Raw genomic sequence first — 8,384 nt, 5'->3', positions numbered from 1 at the left:
TGTCAATGTGCATGGGTAGTCAAGTCAATGGGGCCCTGTCATCTTGGCTCACCAGCTATTTTTTTTTTCTCTTACTTGCCAAGTCCTGAGTTCAGAATTTTGAGATCAACATAGAAGTATCAAGATTCTGAATTAAATGAAGAGGCTTTATGCTTTAAGTCCTTATGCTGAGAATTGCCATAGCCACCATTGCTCTGGCTGCATCACCATCTTGGCTCACCAATTATTTTCTTTCTTACTTGCCAAGCCCTGAGTTCAGAACTTTGAGATCAATATAGAAGCACCTATGATGAGGTCAATATTCATCTTGTATGATAAATTTTCTCACATGGTTCATCTCATGCATTCAGTCTCTTGGGAGTCTCTTGCCCCAGGCCCGGCCAAGGCCTGCTGAACAGGCTGTGCCTCATTCCTACACCATCTTTTCTCTCAACAGCATAACTTTTGAGTTGCCTTGTCATATTGCTTCTTGTATGCTTCAAAACTCATACTGAACAATGAGCTCTGGATTGTAAAGGAGGATTCATTTTTGCACCTGTCTTTAAGAACGTTTATATTCTTGCCAGACCTTGAGTTCAAGCACTGAGACGGTAGAAGAAGGCATATCTTTGTGAGATTAAGGCCATTACAAAGTGAGTTCCAAGCCAGCTGTAGTTACAGGGAGACCTTGTCTCAAAGAAACAAAAAGTATTAAAAAGTTTTAAGGACTTTATACTCTTGCTAAGTTTTTCCATATTTATATAAGCACTTTGTTTTTCTATGACAGTACATAATAATAGATAAAAACTGCAAGACTTACCCAGTCCCAAGTCTACAGAAGGGAGGAGCTAGTGAACCATGGATATGAAGAGAGGAGCAGTCATCTTCACATCTTTGTCACCGATAACAGAATGATACATAGGAGAGTGCTATTCCTGGAACAGTCCTATAGTTGTGAGGAATGCTTCCCTGCTTAGAAGCTCCATCCCCAAGGCTCAAACCACTTCATGGAAACCTTGTTCATCAATAGATCTGTGAAAGTATCTGAAAGAGCATCTCTTCCTGAGCAAACTGTATGATCTTCTGCAGTCTTTTACTGTGGTTGCTTTTTAAAACAATGAACTATCAATTAATTAACTTAATGGTTGATCCCCCTCCATTCAATTCTCCTTTAATAAGTAATTATATGATAGTTGCATGTTAAGCATTAGGAATTTAGAGAAAAAGTCAAGGTTACCACCTAGAAGGAGTGTACCATGGAATGAAAAGAAATGTGATAGGAGAGCTCAATTTATCTGACAGAGATATTTGGGGGGCATAGGAAGGGGAGGTGAAGCAAATATCTAAGGGAAGTAGAGGGATTGGAGAAGACAGGAAAAATGCAAAGAACAATCTATAGTTGATACTTCCAGAGGAAATAACTCAGTTTTGGTTTATTTTCTGTTTCTATGATAAAACACCATAACCAAAGGCAGGTTGGGGGAGGAAAAAGCTTACAGTGTCAAAGTCCATCCGAGAGGGAAGCCATACAAGGAACTTAAGGCAGGATCTTGGAGTAGAAAACATGAAAAAATGCTGCTTACTAGCTTGAGTCCTTTGGCTTGCTTAGTTGCCTTTCTTTTATAGGCCAGGCCCACTTGCCTAGGGATGGTGCAACCCAAAATAGGCCGGTTCTCTCACATCAATCATCACTCCAGGCAATTCCCTACAGAAATTCCTACAGGTCAATCTGATGGAGAAAATTCCTCAATTGGGGTTCCTTCTTTCTAGGTTACTTTCATTGTTGACAATAAAAACTAACCAGTAGAAACACCTGAAACACACACAAACACACACACACACACACACACACACACACGAATGAAAGTTGCCACTGGACGGGAAGTCAATTATTCATTTGAATTCACAACAATGGTGACAGCATGCATGAGTCCCATGCAAGCTCAAACCAGACAAAATCCCAACATAGACATGGGGAAGTGGGTAATAAATCCCAATCCAATCTAAGGAACTTTTGGCAACCCATGGCTACTGTGAGGGAAAGAGACAGCCTCTTTAAGGATGGGATTCTTGGAAGGTTAACCAGTCTCCAGTGGGTAAAGCAACACTAAAGGACATTTATGGACACAAACCTAACTCTGTATACCTTATATATAATATAGTACATTAAATTGGATGGGGATAGTAAAAGAAAGTATGGATGGGTGGATTTAGATATCATCAAATACTATTATGATACTGTATGAAAATTGCAAAAATTTAGTAATATTTTAAATTTTTTTAAATTTTCTTGGCCTGTGAATTTGTTTTTAAATAATTTGAGAATTTCATGTAGGCATATAACCATATAAGGTGTTTTTAACAAATCCATACCCACTCCCTCCCCTCCAACTCCTCCCATATCTCCCCATCACATTTCTCTCATAATTTCATGTACTCTTCCTTCTTTTTTTTTATAGGGCTTTTTGATACTTTAACATTCCCCCATCTGAAGTGGTAACCCTAAAATTTTTAAGGATTAGATAAGAGCTCCCTCATACTTTTGACATTTTTTGGCCTTTGGAATGAAGTATGTTGTTAAGAGGCCCAAGGACATTTTGAATTTTAGCCAAGAAACTGGCTACTTTTCTTTGGGGTCTTTTTACACTAACTGCCTAGGCAAATTCCTACCTCCTATTCTTTTTCTTAATACTTTATTTATTATTATTATTTTATGTGTATGAGTGTATTGCCTGCATGTATGTGAGTCACCTGTGTCCTGCAATGCCACAGAAGTCAGAAGAGGGATTCAAATTCCTCTAGAACTGGAGTTAAGGCCGGTCATAGCCACCATGTGGGTGCTGGGAATCGAACCCAGGTCCTCTTCAAGAGCAGTCAGTGCTCTTAACCACTGAGCCATCTTTCCAGCCCCTACTTCATATCCTTATCATACCATCCTCTGAAGAGGTTACCCAGATTACAGACAGGGAATCAGGACTCAGACCTCCCTGGCTTCTTACATGCTGAACAGGGATGCAGGGTGAGGCAATTGTGGTACCCCTTCAGTGGGTCTATCTAAGAGACTCCCAAATTGCATAGTCTTATCTGTAGGGTGAAAAAGAAAGTCCTTGACTGGTGAATAGGAGATGTGAAGGAAAAGTAAAGGCAAGAGTAATTAGCATTAAATTCTAGACAGGGAACTAAAAAAAAGTCAGAACACGGCAAATTTCAAATGTTCATATAAGAGTTTGACCTTTTCTTTTCCAGTTAATGCTCCTTTAATTTCCTTCTCCTATCTTATATATTAAACCATTCCTGCATCTCTGAAATACTAATTGATCATGGTGAATGATATTTTTAATATGTGTCTGTATGCAGTTTGCAAGTATTGTTCAATAAGGATATGGGTCTATAGTTTTCTTTGGGGGCTGTGTCTTTACCTGGTTTGGATATTAGAGTGATGCTGGCTTCATAGAAGATATTTGGGAGTTCTCCCTCTGTTTTGACCATTTTGAATAATTTAAGTAGTATTGGTTGGAGGTCTTATTTAAATGTCTGGTAGAATTCTGCTGTAAATCCATTTGGACCTGGGCTGTTTTAGTTGGGAAGTTTTGTATTACTGTTTCAATTTCCTTATATGTTAGGGGTCTGTTTAAACTGCTGATCTCTTCTTGGTTTAACTTTGGTGGTTCCCATGATTTTAGATATCCAACCATTTCTTTTAGATTTTCAAATTTAGTAGTATATAGGTTTTTAAAATATTCCCTTATAATGGTCTGAATCTTTTGGGTGTCTCTGATTTTGTTGATTGGGATTTACTCTTTCTTTCTTTTGGTTAACTGGGCTAGGGGGTGTGTCTAGTTGTTTATCTTTTCAAAGAACCAGCTACCAGCTCTTAAAGTCATTGATTCTTTGCATTGTTTTCTTTGTTTCTATTTCATTAATTTCTGCTCTGATTTTTGTTGCTTTTTCTTTACTGCTTGGTTTCATTTATTCTTGCCTTTCCAGGGTCTTGAGTTGTACTGTTAGGTCATGTATTTGGACTCTTTTTAATTTTTTAATGTAGGCACTTAGAGCTATAAACTTCCCTCTTAGGATTGCTTTTAAAGTGTCCCAGAGGTTGTGTTGTGTTGTATTTTCCTTTTCATTGAACTCCAGGAATTCTTTTATTTCTTTCTTAATTTCTCCTGTGACCCACTCATTGTTTAGGAGTGTGTTGTTTAATCGCCATCAGTTTGTGTAGTGACTAGGGCTTCATTCAGTGCTGATTTTTAGCTTTATTGCACTGTGGTTCAAAAGAATGCATGGAATTACTTCAATTCTTTTATACTTGTTGAGGCTTGTTTTGTGGCCCAGTATGTGGTCAATCTTTTTTCCATGAGATGCTGAGTAGAAAGTTCCATGAGGTGCTCAGTAGAAAGTGTATTCTGTGGTGCTTGGGTGGAATATTCTAAACATATCTATTAGGTACATATGATGTATGGCATCATTTAATTAGATGTCTCTCTGTTTATTCTTTGTCCAGTTGACCTGTCTAATGGAGACACTGGGGTACTGAAGTCCCCTACTATTACTGAGTCAGGGTTAATCGGTGTCTTAAAGTCCTGTAGTGTTGTTTTTATGAAATTGGGTGCACCAAAGTTTGGTGCATATATGTTAAGGATTGTAATATCTTCTTCATTAATTGTTCCTTTGATCAGAATGAAGTGACAGTCCTTATCACTTCTGATTAGCTTTACTTTGAAGTCTATTTTGTCAGATATTAGAATTGTAACCCCTGCTTGTTTCTTAGTGCCATTTGCTTGGAATCCTTTCCAGCCTTTCACCTTAAGGTAATGCATGTTCTTGAAGGTGAGATGGGTTTCTTGCAAACAGCAAAAAGATGTATTTTGTCTCTTAATCCATTCACTTAGCTTGTGTCTTTTGACTTGGGAGTTCAGTCCATTGATATTAAGGTTGTTATTAGAAGATGTGTATTGATTGCCATCATTTTAATTGCTGTTTGTGTTCTTTGTGTAATTTTGTGTTTCTTCAATCACACCTTTATTTATTTTCTTTCATTGTCCCTAGGGTATAGTTGTTTCTTTCTCTTCTCTTTGTAATGCTTCAAGTAGTCTTTGAAGGTCTGGTGTTGTGGACATTTATTCTTTCAGGCTTTTCATGTCATGGAAGATTTTTCTTTTGCCCTCAACTATAATAGGTATTTTCGCTGGGTAAAGTATTCTGGGTTGGCATTTATTGTAATGTAGAACTAGAAATACCTTGGTCCAGGCTCTTCTGGATGTCATAGTTTGCAGTGATAAGTCAGCTATAATTTTGATGTGGTCATATGTGACTTGTTTTTCTTTTGCTGCTTTCCGTATTCTCTCTTTATTCTGTACATTTAGTGTTTATATTATGATGTGTCATGTGGAGTTTCTTTTCTCATCCTGTCTATTTGGTGTTCTATGTGCTTCCTGTATTTGTATGGGGATGTCTTTCCTTAATTTCGGGAAATTCTCTTGTACAATCCTGTTTAAGATCTGGTCAATACCATTAACCTAAAATTCTTCTCCTTCCTCTATGCCTATGATCCATAGATTTGGTCTTTTCATGGTGTCCCACATCTCTTGTGTATTCCATTTCTGTGTATTTTTTTTAAAGTTTTCATACTTTTTGCTTGAGTGGTCCAATTCTTCAACTTTATCCTCCAGTGTTGATATTCTGTTTTCCATTTCATTCATTCTAGCGGTGAGTCTTTTCCCTGTTTCAAGTTGGCTTATTGCATTTTGCACTTCCTTCTTCATTTCTGCCTGAGTTTTCTTCAATGTTGCTATCTCTCTTGTGAATTTATTCATAAGTTTATTACTATCTTCTTTTAGATTTTTGATTTGTTTGTTCATGAGTTCTTTAAAATTCATTGAATTCCTTGATCATGTTTATGACAGTTCCTTTAAATTCTGTGTCCTGGGTTATCTCTAGAGGGTTCTCCTTGTAAAACTCTTCTACAGGACTGGTGGAGTTTGGTGTGGGGACATAGTGTTTTGGCTTTCCATTTTATTATTCTCTCATTGTGATTTTGGCATGTGAATGTCTTTTGTTGCTTGTGATTCTGATATGAGCATTAAGTTGAAGTATGCTTCTGTTTGTATTATTGTTGTACCTTGGTCCTTTTCTTATTGGTTTTGGAGACCTGGTTTGTCCAAGTTTTATTTTGGAGGGAACTGATGGCTTTAGAGCAGCACCAGATGGAGACAGGATCTAGGCACTCTCGGGAAGTCCCCAGAGTTCTCAGCCCCTATGTCAGAGGGAGGCTGAAACAGGCACTCTCTGGTGGTCTGCTGAGATCACAGAAAATATTTTAAATGTTTTATTTATTTTTTATTGTATGTGTATGAGTGTATTGCTTGCATGTATGTGAGTACACCAGTGTCATGCAATGCCTACAGAGGTCAGAAGAGGACATCAAATACCCTGGAACTGGAACTAGGATGGTTGTTGGCCATGATGTGGGTGCTGGGAACCAAACCTGGGTCCCCTGCAAGACTAACCAGGGCTCTTAACCACTGAGTCATCTCTCCACTCCCCCCCCCACCTTTTTTTTTAATTTTTGGCATTCCCAACAAAGATCTCTGTTTATCATCCATAACCAATTATCTTGGAGTTTGGAAAAATGCAGTGTGTTACAGTGGGCCTTCCAAGAAGCAGATACCATGACATAACATGTAAAGGACTATTGGGAAAACTACCTGTAAAATGAAAAGTGAGGGAACAGGAGGAATGCAACTTGGGAGACCCATTATGCAGCAGGGGAGTCCAAGTCCCAAGAAGGAAAAAGAGAAGGGATGCAGGCTGGGTAGGAAGATGCTCTAGGGAAATTTCAGTAAAGTTAATGAGTAACCCAAAGCTACAGATACCTGTCATAAGGCCCCCTTAAACCTTGAATGATCTTAGTTTACATGTGGTAATAGTGACATCAGAGCAAGGGATAAGTGGGTGTGTTGGACCTTGGGGTGCAGCAGTGAGGGTTCTAGGTCTCCTTGTTCCTTAGAGGCATACAACTGAGAAGTGTGTATTCATGGCTACAACAAGTGACTGTGTCTTCTTAAAAGTGTTTTTTATTGCAATAAAGTTAAGTGAAAAGCCAAGTGCCAAAGGTGGGTTGCCCCCTATGAGCTGTTGGCCTGAGGGACACTAGAGGTCCCCAAAATAATAAAGGCCATTGTCAATACTGTTGGTTGTACACCAGAAGAGGATGGAAAAACCCTTTTGCTGAAGACACCACATGATATGAGTACAGGAAAAGGAGAAATCAAGCTTGTACTAAGTTGGAAACTCCCTACCACTAGATAGGTGGCTTTCATGGTGCCAAAAGGCAACACACAGATGACTGTGGGAGAATAGTCCCCTATAACTCTCAACGATGGACCCCGCTTGTTGCACTATCAACATAACAAACAACATGTGCCTGCTGGTGCAATAGTGGAGTGTCTAGTGTATACGCAACCAGCAAATTTTCCATTGGATATAATGCCCTCTCCTAGGGCTGGAACACACATCTGGTACTGTAGACCAGGCCAACTCCCTGTGGCAGGGGAGAATATAGGCCCCAGTGGGAAGTCACTGCAATTGCTTTGTTAGATGGAAATGATGCACCTGCTGAAGTACCAACCAAGCATTTGTGTTTACACCCATAGGTTAAGTTCTTGTAGTAGCCACTGTTTATATGTTCTTGTTTCTTGCTGTTTGTGTTTTTATAGTAGATGAAATCCCACTAAAATGAGCCATAAGCCCAAGGAAAACAGATGATGCAGAGACTTGAAAGCCTAATGTCTAGCCACAATGGAAGGAAGATGATCCCACACCTACCAATCCCTCCAAGGCTCAGGGACTATTGTGGAAGAGGTTAGCATCAAGAATGTAAGAGCTGGAAGAAGGGGTGAAGTGTTAACTGGAAATGTCCTCTAACCACTATGCTGGCAAGCTATAGTCACACTTCCTTCACCCTCTCACCAAGAAGTCAAGGGAGGAGTCAGTTACCCCTCCCACCCAATCAGTTGACCTTAGCTGCATGTGGGGTGAGGGGCAAAGGATATAGAGTCGAGAGGCACCTCTCTCACCATTTTGGGCGGCTATCGGGAGATCACAGGATCAGTATTGAGTGTGGACTTTATGGCACAGCCATAAATGTGGGGCACCCACTCTTCTGTAAATAAGCCACTATCCTATGCTCTGTTAAAAAATAAAATAAAATAATTTTTAAAAAGTGTTTATCATTGCTCCTAGCCTGCACTACCATCCTCAGGCCTCTTGGGGTAAGTCTATAGTGCAGCTCTCGTGCCAGGACTCCCTAAGCCACATTCACCTTTCCATCCCTCCCGCCGTTCTATACTCCTAGTTTGGGCCCTGCACCATTCCTAGTCTTGGGGCCCCAGACACCTGGGGAA

At 39.5% G+C, this 8,384-nt stretch overlaps 1 non-coding gene across 1 annotated transcript; it reads right to left on the bottom strand.

The window, feature by feature from the left end:
• Window positions 1–458: 458 nt before the first annotated feature.
• Window positions 459–584, bottom strand: LOC115070680. Its single transcript, XR_003849833.1, has one exon. It is a non-coding gene; the product is annotated as a small nucleolar RNA SNORA40 (small nucleolar RNA).
• Window positions 585–8,384: the final 7,800 nt, after the last annotated feature.

Source organism: Nannospalax galili, unplaced genomic scaffold (genome assembly GCF_000622305.1).
Source record: "Nannospalax galili isolate Female #2095 unplaced genomic scaffold, S.galili_v1.0 scaffold296, whole genome shotgun sequence".
Lineage (NCBI taxonomy): Eukaryota > Metazoa > Chordata > Mammalia > Rodentia > Spalacidae > Nannospalax > Nannospalax galili.
Note: the sequence above shows the minus strand (reverse complement) of the source record. Positions and strands in the feature narration are given on the sequence as shown.